At 44.9% G+C, this 13,227-nt stretch overlaps 1 protein-coding gene across 1 annotated transcript in view; it reads right to left on the reverse strand.

Annotated features, from left to right (window-relative positions):
* The window catches only part of SHANK2 (SH3 and multiple ankyrin repeat domains 2), a 682,193-nt gene that overhangs the window by 650,166 nt on the left and 18,800 nt on the right, over positions 1-13,227 (reverse strand). Inside the window, exon 2 of the mRNA XM_055271428.2 lies at positions 6,783-6,882. The gene's annotated coding sequence lies outside the window, so the exon portion shown is untranslated. The remainder of the gene's footprint in view (positions 1-6,782; positions 6,883-13,227) is intronic.

Below are 13,227 nucleotides of genomic sequence, written 5' to 3' on the forward strand. Positions count from 1 at the left end.
TGGAGTCTCGCTCTGTCGTCCAGGCTGGAGTGCAGTGGTGCAATCTCGGCTCACTGCAAGCTCCGCCTCCCGGGTTCACGCCATTCTCCTGCCTCAGCCTCTCCAAGTAGCTGGGACTACAGGCGCCCGCCACCACACCCGGCTAATTTTTTGTATTTGTAGTAGAGACGGGGTTTCACCGTGGTCTCGATCTCCTGACATCATGATCCGCCCTCCTCGGCCTCCCAAAGTGCTAGGATTACAAGCATGAGCCACCGCGCCCGGCTGTAAATTACACCTTAATAAAGCTGTTCGTGTGTTTTATTTATTTATTTTTTTTTTTTTTTTTTGAGACCAAGTGTCACTCTGTCGCCCAGACTGGAGTGCAGTGGCGCGATCTTGGCTCACTGCAAGCTCCACCTCCCGGGTTCACGCCATTCTTCTGCCTCAGCCTCCCGAGTAGCTGGGACTACAGGCGCCCGCCACTACACCTGGCTAATTATTTTTTCTTTTTTTTTTTTTTTTTTTGTACTTTTAGTAGAGACAAGGTTTCACCGTGTTAGCCAGGATGGTCTCGATCTCCTGACATCATGATCCACCCGCCTCAGCCTCCCCAAAGTGCTGGGATTACAGGCATGAGCCACCGCGCCCAGCCTGCTTTATTTTTACATTGAATCTGCAGTGCCCAGGGATGAGCAGCGTGAGGGCAGGGTCTGGAACCTTCACCGCTACCTTCTCACCAGCCAGCTGTCCCCATCAGCACAGAGCACCTACACACCCAATCTCCATCAACTCCAAGGTCTCCTGATGGGAAAGACTCACGTGAAAGTCCGATGACCCCTGAACCAGACACAAGTTGCAGTGGCAGCATAAACAGAGCACTGGGCGTAACTAACTGGGAAGGAAGCCCCAGACTTGCTGTCCGGCCACTCAACCCGGCCTTGTTCTTCCAGCACAGCTGGAGACTGTGCCTGAATGCCTCCCTCTTCTGCAGCCCCCAGCAGGAAGGAGTCCCAAGCAGCCTTCTCTGTAGGGCACCCAGAGAGGGTGGCATCTGTGCACCCCACAGGTGGTCAGCACCCTACACAGACATCGCAGAAGAAAGTAACAGAGCTTGCCCAAGGCTTTGTGGGCAAGCTTCAGACCACGAGGACACCATCACGTGGGGTGCCCCACATACCAGGATTTAGAGAAGCCAGATGAGGAGTGAGCATTTCTCAGAATCACATCAGAGAAAAGTGGCATGGTTTCTAGGTGCTGCAATGTGCTGAGATCATTTAGAACAAGGGCCCACAAAACTTTCTGCAAATGTCCAGCTGGTAACTACTCTCAACTCTGCAGAGCATGCAGTCTGTCACAACAACCCAACTCTGCCACACACAACGTGGAAAGAGATGAGCACGGCTGGGTGCCAACAAAACTTTATTCACAAAAGAGAACCCAGATTGTCAGGAAATATCACAAATTACACATCTGACCAGGGATTAGCATCTAGCATATATAAAGAACTCATACAATCCAACAACTCAAAAATGGGCAAAGATCTTGAATAGACATTTTTCTGAAGATATTCAAACAACCAATAAGCTCATAAAAAGATGCTCCACATCACTAATCAATAGGAAAATGCAAACAAAAACCACAATGAGATACCTCCTAGGATGGCTATTTTAAAAAGCAGAAAAACAGGCCAGGAGTAGGGGCTCACACCTGTAATCCCAGCACTTTGGGAGGCTGAGGTGGGCAGATCAGCTGAGGCCAGGAGTTCAAGATTAGCCTGAGCAACATGGTAAAATCCCATCTCTACTAAACAAATAAAATAAAATGAAATAATTAGCCAGGCATGGTGGTGGGTGCCTGTAATTTCAGCTACTCGGGAGGCCGAGGCAGGAGAATCACTTGAACATGGAGGCAGAGGTTGCAGTGAGCTGAGATCACACCATTGCACTCCAGCCTGGGCAACAGAGCGAGACTCCATCTCAAAAAATAATTAAATTAAATTAAAAATTTACAAAAACAAAAACAGGCCAGGTGTGGTGGCTCACACCTGTAATTCTAATACTTGGGGAAGCTGAGGTGGGTGAATTGCTTGAGCTCAGGAGTTTGAGACGAGCCTGGACAACATAGTGAGACCGCCCCCCCGCCCCGACCTGTCTCTAGAAAAAAATTAAAAAATTAGCCAGGCATGATGGTGCATACCTGTGGTCCCAACTACTCAGGAGGCCAAGATGGAAAGGACTGCTTGGGCCTGGGAGGCCGAGGCTGCAGTGAACCTTATTGTGCCACTGCAATCCAGCCTGGGTGACAGAGTGAGACCCAGTCTCAAAACAGAAACAAACAAACAAACAAAAAAAAATACAAGTGTTGGCAAGGATGTGGGAAATTGGAACCCTTGAGCCTTGCTGGTGGGAGTGTAAACCACTGTGGGTTTAACCACTGTGGGTTACACAGGGGTGTAATGACTGTAGAAAACAGTACGGCAGTTTCTCAAAAAAATAAACATAAAAAAAAACATATCAACCAGCCATTCCACTTCTCGGTATAGGTATATGCCTGAAAGAATGGGTGGATATCTTGAGGAGATATATCCGCACACCTACATTCACAGAACACTATTCACAACAGCCAAAAGGTTGGAGCGACCCAGTGTCCACCACCGGATGAATGCATAAACAAGGTGTGGTCCATTCACAGAAGGAGTATTTCTTAGGTTTAAAAAGAAATGAAGTTCTAATACATGCTACAACGTAGATGACCCTGGAGGATGTTACACTAAGTGAAAGAAGTCAGGCACAAAATCTCACATGACCCCACTCCCATGAGGTTCCTAGGGTGGGGAAATCCGTGGAGACAGGAAGTTGAATAGCGGTTGTCAGGGGCTGGGGAAGAGGAATGGGGAGGGAGGGTTCAATGGGGACAGAGTTTCAGTTTGGGAAGATGACAAGGTTCTGGAGACAGTTGGTGGCGATGGTTGCGCAGCCACATAAATGTGCTTAATGCCACTGAACAGCACACTTAAAAAATGGTGAAGATGGGCCAGGCATGGTGGCTCACGCTTGTAATCCCAGCACTTTAGGAGGCCGAGGCAGGTGGATCACTTGAGGTCAGGAGTTCAAGATCAGCCTGGCCAACATGGTGAAACCCTCTCTCTACTAAAAATACAAAAATTTAGCCAGGCTTGGTGGCAGGCGCCTGTAATCCCAGCTACACAGGAGGCTGAGGCAGGAGAATCGCTTGAGCCCGGGAGGCGGAGGATTCAGTGAGCCGAGATCATGCCACTGCACTGCAGCCTGGGCAACACAGCGAGACTCCATCTCAAAAAAAAAAAAATTATGAAGATGGTAAATTCTGTATTATGTGTATCTTGCTAAGACTTTAAAAATAAAAACAAAATTTCATTTACAAAAACAAGCAATGAGCAGGATCGGACCCTCACACCACAGTCTGCCAGCTTCTGGTTGGGCACAAGGCAGTGGGTGCCCAGTAGGAGACGGTGGCTGGAGCGCAGGTGTAGAGGACAGGGTCCTCACCCCAGTCCTGCCCTGGCAAATGCCACTTGATCCCCTGTTTCCCCACCCAGGAGGGTGCCCTGGAGCATATCCTCTTGGGTCATGTCATTAATCATTAGGGGGTGTCTGATTACACCCAAATATAATTTGAGACAATAGCAAAGAACACCTCAGGAAAAACCAGATCTTCAAATTCATCTAATCTAGCGTCTTCAACAGTCAATGAGAATCGCAACATTGTCAACTAATTCTGTTACTCCTAAGTGGAACCCTTCTGCCACTAATTATGCGATACCCTGGCTGCTCACTAAATTATCCCTGGAGGGTAATTTTCCAGTTTTTTTCTGAGCAGCAAGGGGAGGTGATCGGTAGACAAGGCTAGAAACCCAGGATGTGCCCAGGTGCTTAGGCGCTGGGAGTCTCCACTGTAAAATGACGCTGCAGCCATGGCATGGGGGCGAGGTGCCCACACAACGATGTTCATGATGGATGAATGGGGGTCTGAGGACACTGGGAGAGCCACTGAGGAGCAGGATCCCTTGGTGGCTCCTGTTAGGGAGGAACTGGGACACCTGAGGCAGCAGGAGAAGCTGCTGGAGGGAGAAGCGCCCAGGTGAGCGTGGCTGGGTCGGTGATTCTGCCTCACCCTTCCCTGTAGCAGGACCAGCACCTCCTAGGCCTCCCAGATGATCAACATCCCCAAGAGGAAAACCCCACCCACCCCAGCCCACCCAGCACCACCATCCTGCCTCCAGCCGAGGGCACTGATCTTCCCAGAAAGCAGCACGGCGCCCCGTATCGAGGTCACCAACTGTGTGGGCTGAAAGTGCCCTGGCCAGAAAAACAAAACTACAACAAATTCACTCCCAGCCTTCGTGAGTTGCCCAGACCGGCTTTTCCTTCTCTCCTTCCCTTTAATCGCAGCCACCAGGGTTGCAGGGTTGCAGGGCTGCTGCTCTGGAAGCAAGCGCTCCCCACCACTTGTGAGCCAATGGCAGCTCCCGAGAGACAGGCTCTCAGTGACAAGCAAAGGCTCAACCCAACTGCCCGAGTGTTCCTTTCTTACGAAGCTCCCAGAAGAGCTAAGAAGGGAGTTTCAGGGAGACAGGTCCCAGCTGTGAACCGAGGCCCAGCTGGCCAGATGCAAGCGCCTTCCAAAGGCAGAAGTGCATGCACACCATGGGTGTTAGCTCTGCCCCAGCCCCAGGAGAGAGAATGAATAGATAGCAAGTCCCAAGTTCAAGCTCTGAGGAAGCCAAAGGCAGCTGACTGCTGACAACATCTTATGGCTCAACCCCAGGCCTGAAGGGACACGTGCTTCTTCCCAGGTAGACAGGGACTAATGTCCTTCCCTCTCTGAGTCTGCTCCTGCTCTAGGATAAAGGGGTGGACCACCTTCTCCAGCAGGGTCACATGTTCTCATATGCATCCTTGTGACACCTTTCGAGCAGGAACCGTGTACTGGGCCAGTGCTTCTGCACAAGGGACAAGTATGCAGCATCGGCCAGAGACGAGGGGCACTGTGGAGGATGCAGACTCAGCCCTTAGCCAAGACAGCCAGGGAAGGCAGGAGCACCCTCCACGGAGCCACGTCACCATCCCTCCACCCGGGAGGACGCTTGTCCACATCTGAGAGGGGAGTGACAGCAAAGGCTAGAGAGGGAGCTCAGAGACTTGGAGGGACACGTGGGTGCAGAGAAGGGCTTAAACATGGGAAGGGAGAGAGTCCGACTGGATTTCAGACGGGATTGGTGAGCTGTGGAGCTGGAGACAGGAAAACCAGGCAGGTGACGCCGCCCAACTGCGATGGTGGCCAGGACCAAGGTAGTCCTGCATGAGGCTGTGACTCCGACATTCCACTCCTGCCTGCCGTGTTTAGGACCCCAGGTGTGCACTCTTAGCGGGTGGTGGAGGGTGAAGCAGAGATATACGATTGGCACATAAACAGCCTTCCATATGCATGGCTTCAGTTACCCTGAACTCAACCAACCATGCGCACATTGGAAATATTTTTTACTTGCATCTGTACCGAACACGTACAGACTTTTTTCTTGTCATTATTCCCTAAACAATACAGTATAGCAACCATTTACATATCATTTACATTGTTTAGGTATCATACACAATCTGGAGATGTTTTAAAGTATATGAGAGAAAGTACTTAGGTTATATGCAAATACTACACCATATTAAATCAGGAACTTGAGCATCCATGGACTTTGGCATTCATGGGAGGTCCGGGAACCAATCCCCTTTGGATGCCGAGGGATGACTGTACAGCCCTTCCACAGTATTAAGATCTCATGGTGCACACAATTAGGAAAACATATCTGACACAGCTTCTTGGGCAGGCCCGTGCAGCTCAGAGGCCCTTCCCTACATATAGGCACCTCCAGGTACAACCCGTCCATGTGAAAATGATGGAGAGGAGCTGGAAGCGCCTGCACCACTCATCTGTCTGCAGCCACACTGGCTGGGTCTGGTATGGGCACGCTGGTGAGGACAGCTCAGAAGGATTAAGAAATTGCCCATGGGGTTCTGGACCACACAGATCTGTCTTTATGGTCCCTGGTATACAAGGCCATGCCAGGAGGCAGGGTCCTGTACCAGCAGGAGCCCAATGTGTCGTCAAGCCAAGCTGGATTCAGCCACTCAATACCCACGTGACCGTGACCAAGTATCTAACTGCTGAGAGCCTGTGTCCTCACTGAAAATGGCGGTAATTCCACTTTCTGCATGGAGTTGGTGGTAGTAGGGTCAACGTTGATAAGGTATTTGGCAGACGGGGCCTTTAAGCACATTACAGGTGAGGTGATACCAGCAAGGCACAGAGGAGGCACTCAAGAATACAGCCACTGAGCACCAGCCCACGCTCTGGCCTCTGCAGAGCACACAGACCTGGGCTTCACTGCACCCTTCCCTGCACGTGGGCACCACCAGGCGCACCCCTGTTCATGTGAAAATGACGGAAAGGAGCTGGAAGCACCTGCACCACTCATCTGTCTGCAGCCACCCTGACTGGGTCTAGCCTGGGCTGGTGAGGACAGCTCAGAGCACGGTCCAGAAGCCAGAGGCATAGTCCCTTTCATACCCCGCAAGGTCACAAAAGCGGGCCACCAAGGACAATGCCATCCACCCTCTTCCCACCCAAACACATGCACAGGGCACACAGGGCCTAACAACAGGAAACTGAAAGTCCCCTGGCCACAGTGCAAAGGTGGGGAGGTGGACCAAACCCAGACAGTGGCCACTGGCTTGCAGGTAACAAGGACAGGGGAAAATGTTATAACTCACCAGAGGTGTTGGGAGACCGAGTCCCACAGATGCCCTCTTAGAGCAGGAACTGTCTGTATTCTAGGGGGCCAAAGCAGGACACCTGGAGAGATTTCCAGACCTGTGGAGAGATAATGAGACCGGGGCGTGATCAGACACAGACTGTTGAGAGGCACGTGTTAAAACTTCACATAGATTCTGATATTTCTGTGCTAAAAACCAGGGATCGATCTTCTGCTTCTGGGCAGATGGAGTAGACACATTTTTCCCTATTCTTCACACAAAGCACAACTAATACTCAGGATGCTGTATATAAAACAAACATAACACTCTGCAAGGTGGAGAAAAGGCAGACCAGCCAGGGACATGGTGTGAGCTCTCTGGGTTTTCTTCTTGCCTCATACATCCCGGACGTGGTGCTGAATAAGCCAGCAACCCAGAAAAGCCAACAGGAGCAGGAACAATACCGCAACAAAAGCGTGTTCTCTTTAGTTGAAAGACTAGGAAAGCAGCAAACAGGGCGATACATTTAGACAACAGGTCTACTCCAGCCAGACACTGCAGAAAAATCTGTGGCCTCAGCCCCACCCACAGCAGCAAAGGCCGAGTAGGGAGTCCAGATTTCCACCCTGTGTGGCTATAATGAAGCACCAAATCCCTGCCACGGTGGCATCAAATAGACCAAAGGAAGGAGCTGGCACATTCATCCCCACCAGGCAGTAACAAATCCTCCTTTCACTCTGGCATTAGTATAGGCAGCATGGGGAGCCTGGATTTCTATAGCACCTGTCAGTAATGAGGTGACACCCCTTTCCACCTTCCCTTGTGGAAGTGGCGTCAGGAAAAGTTAACTTACAAAAAAAGTTAAGTAAGACTAAAAGTCTCATAATACAAATATGTCCAAGTTTCACTAGAAAATCACCCATCAAACCAAGGATCAGGAAGATTTCAAACTGAAAAAAAGAAAGTCAATGGATGCCAACATAGAGGTGACAGAGATGTCAGAATGATCTGACAAAGAGTTAAAAGCAACCATGATAAATGCTTCCACGAACAATTATGAACATGCTAGAAACAGACGAAATAACAGAAAGCCTCACCAAAGCAGAACATCTCACCAAAATACAAAAAAGAATCAAGTGAAAATGATAGAACTGGCCAGGCACAGTGGCTCATGCCTATAATCCTAGCACTTTGGGAGGCCAAGGTGTGTGGATCACTCGAGGTCAGAAGTTTGAGACCGGCCTGGCCAACATGGCAAAACCCCATCTCTACTAAAAATACAAAAATTAGCTGAGTGTGGTGCTGGGCACCTGTAATCCCAGCTACTCAGGAGGCTGAGGCAGGAGAATCACCTGGACCCAGGAGGCAGAGGTTGCAGTGAGCCGAGATCATGTCATGCACTCCAGCCTGGGCAACAAGAGTGAAACTCCATCTTACAAAAAAAGAAAAGAAAATGATAGAACTAAAGAATACAGTAACTGAAATAAAAGACTCAGTGGATGGACTCAACAGCAGAATGGAGGGGACAGAGGAAATAATCAGTGAACTGGAAGATAGAACAATAGACATTATCCCAACTGAACAATAGAGTGAAAAAGACTGAAAATAAACAAGAGTCTCAGGGAGTTATGGGACAATAATAAAGTATCTAACTTTAAATGCTTGAAACCCCAGAAGGAGAGATAAGAGAGGGAGGGTCTGAAAAAGTATTCAAAATGTCCCAAATTTGATGAGAGATATAAACCTACAGATTCCAGAAGCTGAATGAATCCCAAATAGGATAAACCCAAGAAAATTCACACCAATACACATCAGAATTAAACTTCTGAAAACTAATAACTAAGAAAAAATATTGAAAACAGGCAGAGAAACCAATACTCACATTTCTCATCAGAAACTGTGGAGACCAAAAGAAAGTGGCACAGTAATTTTCAAGTGATGAAAGAAAAGAACTCGCAATCCATAATTTTATACCAACAAAAATATCCTGTAAGAATGAAGGGAAAATTAAGATAGTCTCAGATGAAAGGAAACGAAGGAAATTTGCCACTGGCAGACCTATTCTAAAAGAATACCTAAAAAGAAACCTTTCTAAATAAAAAAATAATAATAAAAGAAGGAGTTTTGGAACATTAGGAAGGAAAAAAGTATGGTAAGCAAAAAGTTTGGTAAATATAATAGGCTTTCCTTCTCAAGTTTTATAGATTATATTTGATGGCTGAAGCAAAAATTACAACACAATCTGATGTGGTTCTAAATGTATAGACCAAATACTTAACAATTGTAAATGGAGAAGCGTAAAGAGACAAAGAAGATTGTATATTTCACTCAAACTGGTATCACAATAGATGATAAAGTTAAGTATACATGATATAATGCCTAGAGCAACCACTTAAAAAGCTATACAAAGAGATATACTCATAAACACTACAGATGAATCAAAATGGAACCCTAAAAAATGTTCAAAAATGTTCAAATAACCCACAAGAAGGCAGGAAAAATAGAAAAATGAAAACCTGAAATAACAAATGTAAGGCCTAACGTATCAATAATTGCATTAAATGTAAATGGTCAAAATATACAAGTTAAAAGACAGAGATTGGCAGAGTAGATTTTAAAAGATACAATTAAATGAGGTCTATAAAAATTTGCTTCAAATATAATGACATAGGTAGGATGAAAGTAAAAGGATGGAATAAGATGCCTTATACAAACAGAAGTCAAAAGAAAGCAATCACGGCTATGTTAATATTAGATAAAGTAGACTTCAGGGCAAAGAAAATACTACAAGAGAACATTACATGATGATAAGGGAGGACTCCACCAAGAAGACATACTAATTCTAAATGTGTATGTACCAAACAACAGAGGAGCAAAACACATGAAGCAAAAATGGATAGAACTGAAGAAAGAAGACATAAATCCATACTTGTAACTGAATACAACTTTAACAAACGTTTCTCCACAATTGATAGAGTAAGACAGGAAAATCAGCACGGATACAGAAGAACTCAGTAATATGACCAATCAACAAGATCAAAGTGATAGTTGTAGAACCTTCCTCCACTGTACTACAGCAGAATTCACATTCTTTTCAAATGTTCATGAAATTTACAGCGTATATTAGAAAAGAAGAACAACCTCAAATCAAATTCTAAGTTCCTACCTCAAGAAGCTAGCAAAAGGAGACCCAAACAAACCCAAAGCAAGCAGAAGGAAGAAAATAATAAACATACGAGTGGGAAAAAATGAACAGGAAACAGAAAAACAACAGAGAAAATCAGTGAAACAATAAGCTGACTCTTTTTAAAAGTCAATGCAATTGACAAAACTCTGACAAGACTGACCAAGAAAAAAAACACAAATTACCAATACCAAGAATTAAATAGGAGATACCATTAAAGAGCCTGCAGACATGAAAAAGATACTAAGGGAATACTACACACATAAATTTGACAATGTAGATGAAATAAAGCAATTATTCAAGAAATACAAACTACTTCACCTTGCCCAATTTGAAAAAGGTAATGTGAATCATTTCCTACAACTATTAAGGGAATTGAATTCATAATTTTTAAACTCCAGTTTTTTTGAGAAAAAGGAATCTTTAGACCTAAATGAGTTCACTGGAGAATTCTATGAAATGCTTAAAGAATAATTAATACTAATTCTACACAATTTCTTCCAGAAAGAAGAATAGGAGAGAACATTTCTTAATTTATTTTATGGAGCAAGTACTACCCTGATACCAAAGCCAGAGAAAGTGAGCACAAAAAGAAGATTACAGGCTGGGTGTGGTGGCTCACACCTGTAATCCCACCACTTTGGGAGACTGAGATGGGTGGATCACCTAAGGTCAGGAGTTCAAGGCCAGCCTGGCCAACATGGTGAAACCCTGTCTCTACTAAAAATACAAAAATTAGCTGGGCATTGTGGCGGGTGCCTGTAATCCCAGCTACTCAGGAGGCTGAGGCAGGAGAATCGTTTGAACCTGAGAGGCGGAGGTTGCAGTGAGCTAAGATTGTGCCATTGCACTCCAGCCTGGGCGACAAGAGTAAGACTCCATCTCAAAAATTAATAATTTTTTTATAAAACAAGATACCTTATACAAACATAAGTCAAAGGTCTTCATGAATATAGACATAGAAATCTTTAACAAAGGAGGAACAAATAGAGTTCAGCAATATATCAAAAGAATTATATACCATGACTAAATGGCATTTATTCTAGGGATGCCAGGCTGTTTCAATATTTTTTTAAAAAAATCAATCAATGTAATCTACTATTATCAACAGAAAAAAGATCATATCAATCAATGCAGAAAAAGCATTTAACAAAATTCAGCATCTATGAGAAAAACTCTCCCCAAAATAAGACGGGAATTTCCCCGACTTGCTAAGGAACATCTACAAAAAGCCATGAGCCAAGATTCACCAAATAAAGACAAAATGCTTTCCCCATATGATCAGGACCAAGGCAAAGATGCCTGCTCTCACCATTCTTACTCAACATAGAGCTGGATGTTCTAGCAAGTGTAATATGGCAAAAAACAAACAAACAAAAGATTGGAAAAGAAGAAACAAAATTGTCCCTATTTGCACATAGCATGAAAAATCACAAAGAAACAACCATAAAACCCCAAAACCTCCTGGAAATAATAAATGAGTTGAGCAAGGTCACAAGACACCAGATCAACATATTAAAATCAGTTGTATTCTCTAGCAATAAACATGCAGATAACAAAATTAAAGATACAATACCACTTATACTTGCTCAAAAAATGAAATAGTTGGCTGGGCACAGTGGCTTATGCCTGTAATCCCAGCACTTTGGGAGGCCGAGGTGGGTGGATCATGAGGTCAGGAGATAGAGACCATCCTGGCCAACATGGTGAAACCCCGTCTCTACTAAAAATACAAAAAATTAGCCAGGTGTGGTGACACGCACCTGTAAGCCCAGCTACTTGGGAGGCGGAGGCAGGAGGATCACTGGAACCTGGGAAGCAGAGGTTGCAGTGAGTTGAGAACATACCACTGCACTCCAGCCTCCAACCTGGGCAGCAGAGCAAGATTCTGCCTGAAAAAAGGCTGGGCATGGTGGCTCACACCTGCAATCCCAGCATTTTGGGAGGCTGAGGTGGGCGGATCATGAGGTCAGGATATCAAGACCACGGTGAAACCCCATCTCTACTAAAAATACAAAAAATTAGCCAGGCGTGGTGGCGGGCACCTGTAGTCCCAGCTACTCAGGAGGCTGAGGCAGGAGAATGGCATGAACCCGGGCGGTGGAGGTTGCAGTGAGCCAAGATCGCGCCGCTGCACTCCAGCCTGGGCAACAGAATGAGACTCTGTCTCAAAAAAAAAAAAAAAAAAAAAAAAAAAAAAAAAAAAAAAAGTATATGGAAAGGCAAAAGAACTAGAAAAACTAAAACAGTTTGCAAACAAAAAAAAATAGGAGGAAATCAGTATACTCAGCTTCAAGATTTATTACACAGTATAGTAATCAAAGCTGTGTGGTTCTGGTGGAGGGACAGGCACATACATAGCAATAGAACTCAATACAGAGTACAGAAAAAACCCACATAAATATGCGCAACTGATTGCTGATGAAGGTGCAAAGCCACTCAATGGAGGAAGGACTGTCTTTTCAACAAACGATGCTGGAGCAATTGGACATCCATCAGCAAAACAATAAACATCAATTTAAGGGTCATGCCTTATACAAAAATTAATTCAAAATGAATCATGAACTTACATGTAAAATACAAAACTACAACTCTTAGAAAAAATGGGAGAAAATCTTCAGGATCTAGAGACAGGAAATGAGTTCACAGACCCAATGTAAAAAGCACAATCTACACACAAAAATACTGACAAACAGGTTCTCATCCAAATTAAAAACTTTTGCTCTGAGAAAGACCTGCTGAAAGGAAAAAAACAAACCACAGAGTGGGAGAAAAATGTCTGAAACCACATAGTTAACAAATAATTTGAAATAATTCATGTCTAGAATAAAGAACTCTCAGAGCTCAACAGTTAAAAAAAAAAAACAAAAAACAAAATGACAATCCACTTAAAAGAGCAAAAGATAGAAAAAGACATTTTTCAAGAGGATATACAGATGGCAATAAGCACATGAAAAGATGTTCAACACACCAGCTATTAAAGAAATGCAAATAAAACAAATATGACCATACACCTATCAAAACAGCTAGCATGAAAAATGGTGACACTAATTGCTAGTGAGAAAATAAAGAATCACATTGCCGGTGGAAAACCTGGATCTTAAACATTGCTGGTGGAAATACAAAATGCTATAGACATTACAGAAAATAGTGTAGCAGTTCCTTAAAAACCTAAATATGTAACTCCCATGTGACCCAAAAACCACATTCCTAGGCATTCGTCCCACAGAAATTCAGACTTATGTTTATGGGCCAGGTGCAGTGGCCCACGCCTGTAAT

Source organism: Symphalangus syndactylus, chromosome 1 (assembly GCF_028878055.3).
Source record: "Symphalangus syndactylus isolate Jambi chromosome 1, NHGRI_mSymSyn1-v2.1_pri, whole genome shotgun sequence".
NCBI lineage: Eukaryota > Metazoa > Chordata > Mammalia > Primates > Hylobatidae > Symphalangus > Symphalangus syndactylus.